This window comes from Heterocephalus glaber, unplaced genomic scaffold, assembly GCF_053883595.1.
Source record: "Heterocephalus glaber isolate CG9 unplaced genomic scaffold, H.glaber_assembly_v1.0 deba00000621, whole genome shotgun sequence".
Classification (NCBI taxonomy): Eukaryota; Metazoa; Chordata; class Mammalia; order Rodentia; family Bathyergidae; genus Heterocephalus; species Heterocephalus glaber.
In genome coordinates, this window is record NW_028258153.1 from 7,390,019 (window position 1) to 7,405,216 (window position 15,198).

Below are 15,198 nucleotides of genomic sequence, written 5' to 3' on the forward strand. Positions count from 1 at the left end.
ATAACTGATATGTATTGAATTATCATTGCCATGACTTTTTCTTTTTGTTTGATCCTCCCCCTTTGCTTTTAATTTCTTGTTCCTGGCGAATTCATTCTGCTGGGCTTCCTGGGGTTGTGATCCTTGTTATCTTTTCCTAGGATTTTGTATAAAATGTTTTGGAGTGTTGGTTTGGTATTCACAAAGTTCCTAAGGTGCTCTTTGTCATGAAAGTATCTTATTTCTCCATCCATTTTGAAAGATAGTTTTGCAGGGTACATCAATCTGGGTTGGAGATTGTTTTCCTTTAGGGCTTGAAACACATCACTCCAAGCTCTTCTTGGCTTGAGGGTTTGAATTGAGAAGTCTGCTGTGATTTTGATGGACTTTCCTTTGAATGTGATTTGTTTCTTTTCTCTAGCTGATTGTAGAATTTTGTTCTTCTGTTGGGTTTGTGGAATCTTAACAATTATATGCCTATGTGTAAATTATTTTTGATCAAGGCTAGTTGGAGTCCTACATGCCTTGCTTATCTGTACGTCAAATTCTTTTCCCCTCCTTGGGAAGTTTTCTGCCATCACTTCTGTGAACAGTTTTTTTTATTTCATCTGCACTCTGTTCTGTTTCTTCATGACTCCAGTCAGTCTTATGTTATTTTTCTTTGCATCATCTAGCAGCTGCTAGATTGATTTCTCGTGGTCCTTAACATTTTAAAGAATTTTTTCTTTTCCTCGTCACTAATTGCAATCTTATCTTCTATATCTGAAATTCTTTCTTCACATTGGTTCATTCTGCTGCATAGACTTTCGATGGAGTTTTTAATCTCCTGGAAATCTGTTTGCATCTGTTTTATGGACTCAGTTTGTTTCCTATGTTGACATTCCATCATGTTTCTCAGCTCCTCTATTTTTTTAATCTGTATCCTCTCTGGATTTATTAATCATGTCCTACACTATGGGCACAATCTCTGCTGTTATGTGAGAAAGTATTTCTGATTTCATTTTTTCCAGGTCCTCTTTTGTTGCCAGTTCAGGGAGTCCAGGTGGTTGAGTATCAGAATGTTCTATCTAGTTTCTCTTTGGGGTTGCTGTAGGTGATCTGCAAGTCTGGTTCTGAGGCTTGTTTACCTGTCTTCTCATTTTGACATGGTGTGTGTGGGGGTGTTGTGTGTTCTTGGCACCTGTGTGGCTCACCTTCTCTGTGCTGGGAGCCATGGCATGACTACCTGGAAGTCTCCTCTATGCTGGGAGCTGTGACACACCTACCTGAAAGCCTCCTGCTCCCTGGGAGCCATGGTGTGCTGACCTGGAAGTCTCCTCTGGACTGCGAGCCATGGCATGACGACCTCGAGGTCTCCTCTGTGATGGGAGCTGGGGCACGCCTACCTGGGAACCTCCTGCTGCCTGGGAGCTGTGGCACACCAGCCTGGAAGTGTCCTCTGTGCTGGGATCCATGGCATGCCTACCTGGAAGCCTCCTGCTGCCTCTGTTTCTTTTTTGTAAGAGAGAGTCTTTTTTTGTCTATGACCTGTACTCTGAGTAACATTTAGCCATTCTTTTAAGATCATGGCATCACAGCATAGTATTAACTATTATTATTAGTTAATAATTTTGTTATGGACTTTTGTTTTTTCATAGAATTAAGACTGCATTTTATATTTTCTTTATAATATCTACCTGTATTACATGAAAATAAAAAATTCATGTCAAAAAAGAGGTGATTAAGTTAAGGAACATCTGTACTTTGAAGATATTCCACTGTCTTATCATTTTCATTGTTTCAGAAAACAAATCTGCTGTCATGCTTAATAATTTTGTGCACAACATCTTTTTTTCTCTCCTTTTATGATTTTTTTCTTTTTGTTATTGGCTTTGAGAAACTTTGTTATGTTGGTCTTTGGTGCAGTTTTCTATTTGTTTCTGTTTCTTAATGCTAGTTCAGATTCTTGGATAATTTTTATAGAGTTAATAGTCCTAGGTCCTAAGAGTCACTTGTTTACAAATAAACTGAAGTTTTAGCAATTAATTTGATTATCACTATGTTGTGGGTTTTCAATTTTTAAGTAAGGTGTCTTATGCTTTGTTATTTTGTGGATATATCAAGGGAATAATATTATATAATGCATGAACAAAGCTTTGTTAAATTTGTATATTCTAATGCACTAGCCATCTGTCTTTTCTTTCAGACCTTTTGTGGCTCATCTGTCTTCTTTGCTAGATTATGATTTGTAAGACCAGATATCATAGGATATCTATATTTATATTTATGTTATTTAGATATAGAAATCATATATATCTAGATATAGAAATATATTTGAATGATAGATTAAATGAATATTTAAATATTGAAAGTTAATTCCTAATATTATATACATTTGCCTTATAGACATAGTTTAAAGCTATTTATTAAGACATTTAAAACTCAAACTCCCTCTTCACAAAATTATATATCTTCTGAAACTCAATGTGCATGATTTACATTTTTGGATTAGAGTTTACCTTTTTTATTTTCTTTTCTCCTTAATTTAATTTATTTCTCTACTTGGAAGAGCAAAACTTTAGGATTCCTTTCACTAAAAATGGATTATATTTCTCTGTGTTGATTTATTATTATTATCTCCTGATATTTTTCTTTTGAAATAATTTTAGATTTGTAGAAGAAGTATAAGGTGGCACAGAAATCTTACATACTCTTCACTTAGCTTTCTTTAATGTTAAGGTTTTACATAACCATGGAAGAGTGATCAAAACTAAACAATTAACATTTGTTTAACTGTAGACTTAGTTTGAATAATTTTTTTCAGTAATACCTCATTCTTTTTTCTGTTCCATGAACCAACCCAGGATAACACATTACATTTAGTCACCTTATTTCTTTATTTTTTTCTAATCTATAAGACTTTCTTTTAGTCTTTCATGACTAACATTGTGAAGAATACCGATCAAGTATCTTAGTCGAATATTTCTCAATTTGGTTTTGTCTTGTGTTTTCTCAAGAATAAGGGTTAGAGATTTTGGGAAGGAATGCCACAGAGGGGTCCTCTTTATCACAATTACACCTATGTCTATGTGGTGGTGTCAACATAACTTACTACTGGTAATATTAACTTTGCCAACTTGGTTAAAGCACTATCTTTCACATTACTATTTTTACTGTATTATAATTGATTTTCTAGAAATGAATCACTAAATTAAATGGATACTTGAGGAGAAAGGAATTAAAATCTACCACCCAGTGATAGGAGTATCAAGGAATTCAGGGGTATACATTAAAACTATCAAAATAATAAATATTTGAGGCAATATACCTTGAGAATATGTAAATTAATGTGTACTTCTTAATTTTACCATTCATTTATTGATATTACCAGTAGCAATTATTACTGTAGTGTTCTGGTGCTTTTTCTTTGATGCCTTCTATGTTTAATATTTATTTATACAATATTTATTTGTATCAATGTGAAATCATAGATATTTATTTTATTCTTTGGGTTTTAATCCAATGGTATAGCAATCTGTTTCATTTCAGTTGGGAGATTCTCTGCTGGCTCTTGTATCTTTTTGATATGCTTGCCACTGGTAGATTTCTGAGTTCATTGTACAGCATTCTGGATAGGGTCCACGTTTGCTTTAGAATATTTCAGACAATGTGATTGACTCACTCAATATTTTATGTGCTGCATCTCTAAAATAGATTGACATGAGAGATGGGGCCTTGATAAAAAATGATGTTCCAAAAATGGTTTGGCTGCCCACACTTTGCTTAAATATGTAAGTGATGTAGAATCCAATTTTTATATTTTTAATACTTCTTTTGCTCTAAATTCCAAAGACCAACTCTTTTCCTTCCATTCAAACAATTTCCACAGGATAGATATTATTGGTTGTATGTTCACACAAACTCTGACATCAGCTGTTCTTCATGGTACTTTTTGGGGAAGTGCAGGTGGTAGTGCAACTTGAAAGCAGGTGATAGACCAGGGATGTAGCTCAGTGAGGCTGGTGCCCACCTGAAAGAAGGGGATAAAGAAAGAGATGTACCTTCACAAGCACAATGAACCAATCACTATGTAATATACACACAGGTAATTGAAAGTAGTGGATAGTTTTGATTAGATCAGAAATCTAAGTATTTTTCCAGAGAAGGAATAAAATCAGACAGAAAAAAATTTAAAAATGTGATTCAGTTTTATATATAAAGCGTCATTCCATTTGACACTTCTCTGTCTCACTATTCTATATCAAGAGTTTTCATGGCTGTGCTTTCTCTGTGCTGGATGATGGGTAAGTTCTCAGAGATAACTGGCTCCTAAACACCTCCATCCAGCCTTCCAAGTCTTGGGAAAATTAAGAGAAAATGAAAACTGTAGTCCATCATGTGATAGCATTGCCTACTGGAATTGATATAATTGGTTTGGCTGAGATTCTTTATTGAGTTATTTAACCTTTTCACTAGTCTCTCTGAGTAGTGCTTTTGGCACCTACTAGATCCTGTTAGATGTCCTTAGTGGTTGTACATTTATGGAGCAGGAGAGGAGCAACCAGGACAATCTGAACTTTTGAATGATTCCATTCATTTCACAGAGGTATCACCTCCTGCTTTACAGCCTTCCCAAATCCCTTTTCATTTCCTCCCATTTCTCCACGGTTGTGCATGTTCAGCCTTCCATCCCCTGCCATGTGTGTTATTTCCATTCCAAGTTTATCTAGGCACAGTTTCCACATGTGTATTTTGGCTTTTCCAATGTATCCAGCATCCTCTTCCCACCAGCTGCCTTGTTCTACAAATAATACAAGTTTGGACTCAAACAGAAAAGAAATAAGTCCCCTTTTGCTCCTGTGGAAGCCACTTGCCTTCTACCTCTAGAGAAATTCTGTTCCATTCTGTTGATCTTGGGTAAATTATGGAACTGGAAATGGTGGAACAAAATTTCAGAGTCATTTTCCTGAAGAGTTTATATTCTTTGGACCTCTACCAGCCACTCCGTTGTATCTCAAGTAATATTCAAATAAATTTTTCTGACCTCTTGTTGCTCATAAATTTCAGCTTATGTGTGACCTACATTTCCACATTTCTTGGTTCACTTTGACTCACACCAGAGTTACAGGCTGATGAGTGACCCATTAAAGCAACCATTATGAGTATTTAAAAATATACACTTGTGCATATGGATAGACATATATTTAAATTTTTTTTAGCATTGACGAAGCAGAGAAGAAGCAAACATTTTTCATTTGTTCAGCCAAAAGCCTTTTCCAGGACAACTACCATCTTCTGGTAGCCTATTTTGGGGCCATAAAGTCATTAATATGAACTAATTAATAAATTCAATCACTCAACAAACATTGACTGAGCGTCAGTTAAGTGCCGGTCTCTATTCTAAGTTCTAAGGATGAATAAGACAGAATAAGTTTATTGTCTTTAAAAACTCACATTCTAGTATATTTATGGAATGTGTGAAGGAATAACAAGGAAGAGAGCTAATAGTTGAGTTGTGTGATTTATATATTATACTAATTTCATCAAAATCTCATAATCAACCTCTATGGTATTATTGATGCTATTATGCCCACTTCTCAAACTCTTCAGTTCTTCTACCTGGTATTTTTCTTAGTATCTCTATCCTTCACAAAGTTCACATGGATGAGATAGATATATAATCAATTATTATATGTGCTATAGTCAAGATACTAGGGCATTGGGAAAGAAGCAGTGTTCACTGCTCAAGCAGATAAGGACCTTTAACCTTACTGTGCATAAGAATTTCCTGGGAGGTTTAAGATGTTTATTTTGGGGCTCCAGACGGAGAGATTTTTAAAAACTGTATATCCTTTTATTGGTACATTTTAGGTATACAATATAATGACTTTCATCATTGGAAATTTGCACCTTTACATAATCTCTCTTGGTTCTTATTTTTCCCCTTCCCCTGCCCTCCCTTCAACTCCTCCATCCCTCCCAATTTACAGACTTTGTTTCCAATTTTTCTTTTCCTCATATTAATTCCATTCCCTTATTTCCTTTCCCTACCCCTCCCATTTCCCTTTCCCCTTTGCTCCTTTTCTTCTTATTTTACATTATCTATTACACCTTTCAGTCCTTATTTACACTTTCAGTTTCTCACACTAGAGAAACTATTCAGTATTTAAACATGTGTGTCCTATTTCACTTGAGAGTATCCCCCCAATATGTGTCCATTTAGCTATAAATATCTCTAATTTCTCATTTTTTATGGCTAAGTACTACTCCATTTTATACAAAAACCCAATTTTCTTTATCAAGTCCCCAGTTGACAGGCAATTGGGCTGCTTCCAAGTTTTAGCTATTACAAATTGTGCTGCTATGAACATATATCACTGTGGTATGATTCTTTTAATTCTTTGGGGGAAGATACCCAGCATGGGAATAGCTGGGTCAGATGGGACTTCCAGTCCTAGTTCTTTGAGGTATCTCCATACTGAGATACCTCATGCACCAGTCTACACTCCCACCAGCCGTAGAGCAGTGTTTGTCTTTCCCCACAGCCCCGCTATCATTTGTTACTGGTTGATTTCATGATAGCAGCTGTTCTTTCTGGGGTGAGGTGAAATCTCAGCATTGTTTTCATTTGCTTCTCTCAAATGACCAGTGATGTTGAACATTTTCTCATATGTTCATTTGCTATTTCTACTTCTTTGTCTGAGAAATGTCTATTCATTTCAGATGCCCATTTTCAGATTGGGTCTTTAAATTTGGAAGGTCTAATTTTTTAAAGTTCTTTATTGATTCAAGATAGTAGACCTTTGAGAGACAGGAATTGAATTTTTTTCCCCACATTGTGGGTTGTCTCTTCACACTGCTGGTGGTTTCTCTTGCTGTGCAGAAGCTTTTTAATAAGAAGAGATCCCACTTGTTGATTGTTTGTACTAGTTCACAGTCAACTAAGGTTTTGTTCATAAAATTTTTTCCTATACCAATGTCTTCAAGTGTTCTACCTAACCTCTGTTCCAGCTGGTTCAGTGTTTCAGTTTTGATATTTAGATCTTTAATCCATTTCAATTTAGGTTTAGTGCATGGTGAAAGATATAGGTCTAGTTTTAATCTTTGGCAAGGTGAAACCCAATGTTTCCAGCACCATTTATTAAAGAGGCTACCTTTCCTCCAGTGAGGGTGTTTGACTCCTTTGTCAAAGATGAGTTGGCTTGGCCCAGGATTTAGCTCAGTGGTTTTGCCACCTGCTGCGCAAGCACAAGGACCTGAGTTCAATCCCCAGTACAAAAAAAAAAAAAAGATGAGGTGTCTGGGGTTGTTTGTGCATCTTCTAATCTGTTCCACTGGTCCTCAGGTCTGTTTCTTTGCTAGTACCATGCTGCTTTTATCACAGTAGCTTTGTAGTATAGTTTTAAATAGGGGATTGTGATACTCCATGCCATATCTCTGTGGCCTAGAATTGTTTTTGCTATTCTAGGTCTCTTGTTGTTCCAAATGAAGTTTTGGATTGTTTTCTCAAGGTCCATCAGGTATGCTGCTGGGATTTCAATTGGGATTGCATTGAATCTATGTAGCAGTTTTGGAAGTATGGCCATTTTCACTATGTTGATCCTTCCTACATAGGAGCAAGGGATGTCTTTCCATTTTCTGATATCCTCTTCAATTTCTCTTTTCAGGGTGCTATAGTTTTCAGAGAAGAGGTCTTTGATTTCTTTTGTTAGGTTGATTCCTAGGTATTTCAGTTTTTTGGATGCTATTGTGAAAGGAATTATTTGCCCTATTTCTCTCTCAGTGAGTCTATTGTTCATGTAGAGGAAAGCTATTGATTTTTGTGTGTTGACATTGTATCCAGCTACTTTATTGAATTTGGTTATTAAGTCTAGAAGACTTTTGGTGCAGTTCTTGGGGTCTTCCATATAGAGTATCATGTCATCTGCAAATAATGACAATTTGACTTCTTCATTTCCTATCTTTATTCCTTTTATTTCTTTCTCTTGTCTAATTGCTGTGGTTAATATTCCTAAAGCTATATTGAACAGGAGTGGTGATAGGTAACATCCTTGTCTTGCTCATGATTTTAGTGTGAAGGATTTCAGTTTTTGATCATTTATTATGATATTGGCTGTTGGTTTTTCATAGATGGTTTTTATCCGAGTGTGGTAGAGACCATCTGTTCCAATTTTTTGTAAGGTTTTTGTCATAAATGCATGTTGGATCTTTTGAATGTTTTTTCCGCATCTCTTGAGATGATCATATTGTTTTTTGTCCTTGGCTGTATTGACAAAGTGTATTACATTTATTGATCTGCATATGTTGAGCCGTCTCTGCATCCCTGGGATGAATCCCCTTTGGTCAGGGTGTATGATCTTCTTGATGATCTTCTGCATTCTATCTGCCTGTATCTTATTAAGGATTTTTGCTTCTATGTTCATTAGTGAGATTGACTTATAATTCTCTTTTTCGGTTGGGTCTTTCTCTGCTTTGGGGATCAAAGTGATGCTTGCTTCTAGGAATGAATTTGGGAGTTATGCTTCCCTTTCAGTTTCTTTTTTTTTTTATAGTGTATTACATTTATTTTTTTCCCCACTAACTTTATTGGTACATTTTAGGTATACAATATAGTTACGTTCATCATTGGGATCTTGTACCATTACATGAGTATCTTGGTTCTTATTTTTTTCCCCTTCCCTTGCCCTCCCTTCACCCACTCCAACCTTCCCTATTTGCAAAGACTTTGTTTCCATTTTTTTCCTCTTCTCATATTTTTTCCTTTCCCTTTTTTCCCTTCCCCTACCCCTCCCAATTCCCCTGCTCTTTTAGATCTTTTCTTCCTGTTACACAATATCAATTATATATTTTTAAATTACAATATTAAGATCTAGGAGACATTACCACAGATTTTACAGAATTTAAAAGGATATAGAAAGCATATTACAAAAATCTTTTTTGAAATAAATTTGACAACTTCTAAGAAGTAACTTAGACAAATTAATGAAACTAACTCTGGAGGAAATATAAAATTTGAATAGCACCTATTAAAGAAAGGATATTCCTAGCTTGAAAACCTACCTATATGACAACAGCAGGCTCATATATCTTATAACTGATAAATTATGTCAAACATTTAAAGCAGAAAAAAGGAGCACTTCTCCCCTCATTTTAGGAACTCAACATTGTGCTAATCCTAAAACCGGATAAAGATAATAGAAGAAAAAAGTATGAAGATAGATAGAAATTTGTTTAACAAACTATTAGAAGTCAGATCTGGCAGGATGTAGAAAGTGGTTTTGTTATAGGGATAGCAGTGTTGGTTCAGCATTGGAAGATCCACCCCCATAAAGTCATCATTTTAACAGAGGAAAGGAAAAAGCCATATGATCCTGTCCCTAGTTGGAGAAAGAGTATTGGACTAAATTCTACAGCTGTTCATGGTAAAAGCTATCAGGAGACCAGAAGTAGAACAGAACCTTCTCAACAGATCAAAGACATGTACTCCATACTTCCAACAAAATTCCTTCTATGAATGGAGATGATATAATGCTTTCTCCCTAAAGTGGGGAACAAGGACATATATGCCTACTCTTCATCTGTCCATTAGACTTTGAAACATAGGTCTAAACCAAAATAGTCTGGCAATAAATTGACACAACTAGGATAGGATTGGCATGGCGGAAGCAAAATCTTTATATGTAGATGAAATGATCATCTACAGAGAAAATACTAAGAAATCTCTAGGAGCCCCTAGAACTTGTACTTGAATTTAGCAGGATTAAGAAACACAAGGTATATATAAAAATTCAGGTCTGTGTATACTTGCTATAAATGAAGAATTGGATATTGAAATTTTAAAGTTACATAGGAGTACAAAGGACCCAGAAAAGCCAAAAACAAAAACAAAAACAGTGTTGGAAGATGTTTAGCACCCAATTTTAAGACTTCTTCTAAAGCTACAATAATCAAGGCAGTGTTGGTGTAAGGAAAGACATATAGATCATTCGAATAAAACAGAGAATCTAGAAATAGAACCACACATATATGGTCCACTGAGTTTTGAAAGATTATTTAACATTAGCATTTTATAGAATATAAACTCGATTCAAGTGCAGAGGAAGAGATAGTGTCTTCAGCAAATGGCACTAGTACACCTGGTATCCGTACACAAAAAAATTAACCTCAATCCTTTATTTCCATACATGAAAATAACTTGAAGGGATCTATGAACCTAAATAAAAAAGCTTAAAATTATAAAACTTTAAGAAGAAATTATAAGGGAAAATATTTATGAATTCAGGGTAGGCAAGAACTACCTAGGATACCAAAACCATGATGTATAGAAGAAAAAAAATTGATGAGATTCCATCAAAACTTAGAACTTTAAATGACATCATTAAGAAAATGAAAAGTAGTCCTTAAACAGACCATATTTACAATGCATATAACCTAGGAGCAGAATATATAAAGAATTCTTAGAGCTCATTAATAGACAACCCAATTAAAATGTAGACATAAGAAGATGATAAATAGCCAGTATAGCATAAGGAATGGTGTGCAATTCTAGAATACTAAAACAGTACAATAATAAGATTGAATCATACACTCCTTAGGGAGATGAAGTCAAACGTTTTAAAAGCCTTGTCATGACTTTTTCTTTTTGTTGGATTCTCCCCCTTTGCGTTTAATTTGTCATGCCCAATGGATTCATTCTGCTGGGTTTCCTGGGGTTGTGATCCTCATTGTTTTTTCCTAGGGTATTGTCTAAAATTTTTTGGAATGCCGGTTTGATATTCATGAAGTTCCTGAGGTGCTCTTTATCATGAAAGCATCTTATTTCTCCATCTATTTTGAAAGATAGTTTTGCAGGTTTCATCAATCTGGGTTGGAGGCTGTTTTCCTTTAGGGCTTGAAATACATCACTCCAAGCTCTTCTTGCCTTGAGAGTTTGCATTGAGAAGTCTGCTGTGATTCTGATGGGTTTTCCTTTGTATGTGATTTGTTTCTTTTCTCTCACTGCTTGTAGAATGTTATTCTTCTGTTGGATTTCTGGAATCCTAACTATTATATGCCTATGTGTAGATTTTTTTGATTAAGGTTAGCTGGAGTCCTATATGACTCACTTATCTGTATGTCAAGTTCTTTTCCCCTCCTTGGGAAGTTTTCTGCCATCACTTCTGTGAAGAGTTTTTTTATGTCATCTGCACTCTCTCTTCTTTCTTCATTGACTCCAATCAGTTTTATGTTATTCTTCTTTCCATTATGTAGCAGCTGCTGGATTGATTTCTCATTTTCCCTTACAATTTTAAAGCAATTTTTCTTTTCCTGGTCATTAATTGCAATCTTATCTTCTATATGTGAAATTCTACCCTCACATTGGTTCATTCTGCTGTGCAGACTTTCGATGGAGTTTTTAATCTCTTGGAAATCTGTTTGTATCTGTTTTATGGATTCCATTTGTTTCCTATGTTGGGATTCCATCATGTTCCTCAGATCCTCTATTTTTTTATCTGTGTCCTCTCTAGATTTATTAATCATGTCTTGCACCATGAGCAAAATCTTTGCTGTTATCTGAGTAATTATTTCTGATTTCATTTTTCCCAGATCCTCTTTTGTTGCCAGTTCAGAGAGTTCAGGTGGTTGAGTATCAGAGTGTTCCATCTCATTTCCCTTTGGGGTTGCTGTAGGTGATCTGGAAGTTTGTTTTTGAGGCTTGTTTATGTGTCTTCTCATTTCCACGGGGTGGGGGTGGGGTTGCTTCTGGCACCCACGTGGCTCACCTTCTGTGCCCTAGGAGCTTGGTATGGCAGCAGGGGAGCTTCCTTCTGTGTGCTGGGACCGGCTGAGCTTCACTGCCTTAGGAGCCTGGGATGGAGGTGGGGAGCTTCCTTCCGTGTGCTGGAACCTGCTGAGCTTCTCTACCCTATGAACCTGGGATGGAGGCGGGGAGCTTCTTTTCGGGTCCCCTTTCAATTTCATTGAAGAGTTTAAACAGCAGTGGTGGTAGTTCCTCTCTAAATGTCTTGTAGAATATCGCAGTGAAGCCATCAGGACCCAGGTTTTTCTTAGTTGGTAAGTTTTTAATTAGGTTTTCAATTTCATTGATTGATATTGGGTTTTTTAGCATTTTTAGGTCTTCTTCGTTGAACTTTGTTAATTCATACTTATCTAGGAATCTATCCTTTCTTTTGTGTTTTCCACCTTATTGGCATATAGGTTTTTGAAGTAGGTATTGATGATCCTCTGGATTTCTGCTTGGTCCATTGTAATTTTACCCTTTTCATTCCTAATTGCATGTATTTGGGCCTTTTCTTTCCTTTTTCTGATAACACTGGCTAAGGGTTTATCAATTTTGTTTATTCTTTCACAGAACCAACTCTTGCCTTCATTGATTTTTTTTGTGTCATTCTCTTAGTCTCCATTGCATTGATTTCTGCTCTGATTTTTGTAATTTCCTCCCTTGTATGAGCTTTGGGCTTGTCCTGCTCTTCTTTTTCTAGAAGCTTGAGATTCAGCATCGGGTTGTTTAATTGGGCTTGCTCTGTTTTCCTAGTACGAGTATTCTCTGCTATGAATTTCCCTCATAATACTGCTTTCATTGTGTCCCATAGATACCAATATGTTATATTGTCTTTGTCATTTAATTGAAGGAACTGTCTGATTTCTTCTTTCATTTCCTCTATGACCCATTGATTATTCAGAAGTGTGATGTTCAATTTCCATGTGCTTCTGAAATTTTTGAGGATTCTTTTGCTATTGACCTCCAATTTCATTGCACTATGGTCTGATAAAATACAGGGGATAATGTCAATTCTTTTGCACTTACTTAAACATGTTCTATGAGCAAGTATGTCGTCTATTTTGGAGAATCACCCCTGTTCAGTTGAAAAGAATGTGTATTCTGATTTTGTGGAGTGAAACACTGTGTAAACATCATTAAGTTCATTTGTTCAAGAGTTTGATTGAGTTCTAGTATTTTGTTGCTTATTTTTTTGTCTAGTTGATCTATCTATTTGTGACAGTGGGGTATTGAGGTCCCCTACTACTATTGTATTAGTGCTTATTTGATTTTTCATGTCTGTTTGTATTTGTTTTTTACAGTTCAGTGTACCAATGTTTGGCACATGTATGTTTATGATTGTCATCTCTTCCTCTTGGATTGTTCCCTTTACAAGGATGTAGTATTCTTCTTTGTCTCTCTTGATCAGACTTAGTTTGAAATCTACTTGATCTGCAAAGAGGATAGCTACTGCTCTTTTTCAGGTTCCTGTTGCATGGAGTATTGTTTTCCACCCTTTAACTTTTAGTGTATGAGTTTCTTTTTAAATTAAGTGTGTTTCTTGTATGCAGCATATTGTTGGATCTTGCTTCTTGACCCATTCTGCCAATCTATTTCTTTTGACTGGTGAATTAAGATCATTAACATTGATGGTTATAACTGATACATATTGACTTATCATTGTCATGATTTTTTCTTTTTGTTGAATTCTCCCGCTGTTCGGAGCAATGCTACATAATTTTAGGGAAAAATCATTTGATTAGCCTAGTTCTCCTGCCTACAGCCCAGCTATGGAATTTCGAGTCATAATTCCATTTTGGCCTCTGGTCACAACTAAAACCTCAATGATCCGATGATGCTGTGATTCTCCAGGACAAGAAACATCCTGGGAGCCTAAAACATCTACTCAGTTCTTCATTGTTCTTGGATTGTTACATCTTATTTACACAGGATGTACTGAACTCTCTGCAAATAATTTAGTACATTTGTTTCTCCTGATGTACTGAATAAAAGGTGTGGTAAGCTGGGGGCTGTCGTCTTTGCTGCCCAGAGCAGCACTGATCAGATTTTTTATATGTCATCTGCATTCTCTCCTGTTTTTTCATTGAGTCAGATCAGCCTTCCATTATTCTTCTTTGCATCTTCTAGCAGCTGCTGGATTGATTTCTCATGGTCCTTTACTATTTTCAAGAAATTTTTCTTTTCCTGGTCACTAATTGCAATCTTATCTTGTATATCTGAAATTCTGTCCTCACATTGGCTCATTCTGCTGTGAAAACTTTCAATGGAGATTTTAATCTCCTGGAAATCTGTTTGCATCTGTTTTATGGATTTCATTTGTTTCCTGTGTTCAGACTCCATCATGTTCCTCAGCTCCTCTATTGTTTTATCTGTGTCCTCTCTAGATTTATTAATCATGTCTTGGACTATGGGCACAATCTCTGCTGTTTTCTTAGAAATTATTTATGATTTCATTTTTTCCAAATCCTCTTTCATTGCCAGTTCAGGGAGTCCAGTTGGTTGAGTATCAGAGTCTTCCATCTCATTTTCCTTTGGGGTTGTTTTAAGTGATCTGGAAGCCTGGTTTTGATACTTGTTTATGTGTGTTCTCATTTCAAAGGAGGGTGGGGGGTGGTTTGTTGCTGGTGCCCACTTGGCTCACCTCCTAGGCACTGGGCATGGTGATACAGTGGGCCAAAAGTCTCACGTTCTAGGCACTTCGGGGGGTTCTGCCCCTTTGTGGTGGGGTTGGAGGTATGGCAGCCCAATACCCTCAGTTGCTCACAGCCTGGGGCCTCTGCTCCTCTGAGGTAGGGGTGGTGGTATAGTGGGCCAAAAGGCTTACCTCCTCAGACCTGGGCAGGTCTCTGCTCCTCTGCACTGGGAGTGGTGGTACAGTGGGCCAAAATGCTCACCTCATCACTCCTGGGCAGGGCTCTGCTCCCCTCTGCTGGGGGCATTGGTATGGCATCCTGAGAGGCTCAGCTGCTTGACCCTGGGGGCCTCTGCTGCTCTGCACTGGGCAGCCTGAGAAAATTTTATTCAATGGGTCCTAATCTAGGACACTAGGGGCTATATTTTGACAAATGCTCCAGGTTCTTCTAACGGAGTTCTTTGACAAACAGAAGCCAAGAAACAGGTTTTATAGGTTGTTCCTTCTGGCACTAAATGTGTTCAAATTTATTTCTTATTTATATTTTGGTATAAGAAATATCATTGTCAGGTAGACTTGTGTATACATTTTTTTGATTTTCAAAAATTCCATTTAACACTTTAGTGTGAATTACATCATTAACTGCATTGATCTTTGATAAGAAAAGGTGAATGTAGCATAAAATACAAGGTAGAAATTGTAAATAGTAGGAGCAAAACCTTATTTCTAGAGCTTGGCTGTGAGAACAGGTGTCAGGCTCTGCTTGTCACTTTCTTATAAATCAGTGTTTCACAGATACATTCAAAGAGGTGACTTACATTAAGAC

At 36.4% G+C, this 15,198-nt stretch overlaps 1 long non-coding RNA gene across 2 annotated transcripts in view; it reads left to right on the top strand.

Annotated features, from left to right (window-relative positions):
• The window catches only part of LOC110345740 (uncharacterized), a 266,701-nt gene that overhangs the window by 81,218 nt on the left and 170,285 nt on the right, over positions 1–15,198 (top strand). The gene's annotated exons all lie outside the window — the stretch shown is intronic.